The sequence below is a fragment of the Austrofundulus limnaeus genome, unplaced genomic scaffold (genome assembly GCF_001266775.1).
Source record: "Austrofundulus limnaeus strain Quisiro unplaced genomic scaffold, Austrofundulus_limnaeus-1.0 Scaffold1203, whole genome shotgun sequence".
Taxonomy (NCBI): Eukaryota; Metazoa; Chordata; class Actinopteri; order Cyprinodontiformes; family Rivulidae; genus Austrofundulus; species Austrofundulus limnaeus.
The window spans coordinates 2,316-4,115 of record NW_013953605.1 but is presented as its reverse complement, the minus strand read 5'-3'; the positions used below and the strand labels follow the sequence as shown (position 1 = coordinate 4,115).

At 42.4% G+C, this 1,800-nt stretch overlaps 1 protein-coding gene across 2 annotated transcripts in view; it reads right to left on the bottom strand.

Annotated features, from left to right (window-relative positions):
• The window catches only part of LOC106534541 (palmitoyltransferase ZDHHC5), a gene marked incomplete in the record, with an annotated part of 49,727 nt that extends 49,305 nt beyond the window's left edge, over positions 1–422 (bottom strand). For both annotated transcript variants that reach the window (XR_001312362.1, XM_014031215.1), the window contains 1 exon segment: positions 335–422.
• Positions 423–1,800: the final 1,378 nt, after the last annotated feature.

The following is a 1,800-nucleotide window of genomic DNA, read 5'->3' as shown; positions in this document are numbered from 1 at the left end:
AATCAGTGAATCAGAATAAGTGAATCAGTGAATCAGAATCAGTGAATCTGAATCAGTGATTCAGAATCAGTAAATCAGTGAATCAGAATAAGTGAATCAGTGAATCAGAATCAGTGAATCAGAATCAGTGAATCAGAATCAGTGAATCAGTGACTCAGAATCAGTGAATCAGAATCAGTGAATCAGAATCAGTGAATCAGTGACTCAGAATCAGTGAATCAGAATCAGTGAATCAGAATCAGAATCAGTGAATCAGTGACTCAGTGAATCAGTGGAGGCTGCAGCATCAACACCGGCTAACACCAGGTAGCAGTCAGATAGTGATGCAGCTCACCTGAGGAGGAGGGGCTGGTTCTGGTGGACCCACAAAGGTTGKATGGAATAAATCTCGAGCCCAGCCGTATTTCCTCCTGGAATGCTGGTCAACAAACAGTCGCCCAGCTGGGCCAGTAGACATCCACCGCAGCTAAAAGCCATCCATGACTGACGCTTGTTCACTCAACAGCCAGTTAGCATTAGCTGGCGTCCGCCTGGGTCACTCCCAGTACGGTCGGCTGTGGCTGTTATACACCGTGGTCCTCAACGACACGGTCCGGTTCTACTCTTAGTTCCCCCGCCGTGTTGGTGGACTCCTAAAGGCCGTTATATCTGTCCCGACTACAAAACTCCAGCAGCTTCCAGCACGGTTCAACAGAAGAGGAGCAGGAGGAAGAAGAGGAGCACTGATTGGACGATTCAAGTGTCAATCGAGAAAATGACGTATTCTATTGGTCTACAGACAAGTTCCGCCCTCTAGAACGAGTAACGTCATAAATGCTCAAAATCAGGGGCAGGGAACTTTGTTAWGGAAAGAAAAAGATTCACATAAGTGATCAGCCAACCCGTTATTGTGTTTTCCACGGGAAGCATCGTTATTTGAGTTTAACAACAATGACACTGACAGACTGATATCTGTATGCTCAATATTCTAGCAGTAATAAAAACAAGGTGTGTCTACATTTTCTTTGTTTGTTTGTTTGTTTGTTTGTTTGTTTGTTTCCAAAAAACCGACAATGTTTTGTCAGTCTTGAAGTAGGCTAGGATTTATTAAATACCTTAAAAATGTGTGCAGGATCAGAAGAATGTGATGCTGTATTTGGAAACACATTGTGACATATTGTCACTCAGTAAATGCTCATTTATCAACACTTTTACTCATTTTAAAATAAATAATTTTAATTGTCAGAAATACAAGATTTTTGCTGCCAAAAAATTGATGACAGCTCCTATTTTATCAGTTGTCTTACAATGGGTTTGTCTCACAGGGATAAGTGAAATATAATTAAACATTTCATATAAAATAAAGAGTAACACTTTATTTTACATTCCTATAGTTAACGAAAAGTATGACTCTGTGGGGGCATCAGCCATCTTCTCCAGGGTGGTTAACTGGAGTGGCAGCTTCACTGCAGCTGAGAGGAAGTGGTTAGATGAACTAATCAGGAAGTCCAGCTCTGTGCTGGGATGTCCCCTCCACACAGTGCAGGTGGTGGGAGACAGAGGAACTCTGACTAAAATAACATCATTGATGAACAACGTCTCCCACCCCATGAAGCTGTGGCTGAACCGCAGAGCTCCTTCAGTGACAGACTGCTGCATCAGAGGTGCACAAAGGAGCGTCATCGCAGATCCTTCCTCCCAGCAGCTCTCAGACTCAATTACCAGCACCACACCCCAAAATCACAAGTGTTTACAAAAACCACAATAAGTGTTTACAAAAATCACAATAAGTGTTTACAAAAATCACAATAAGTGTTTACA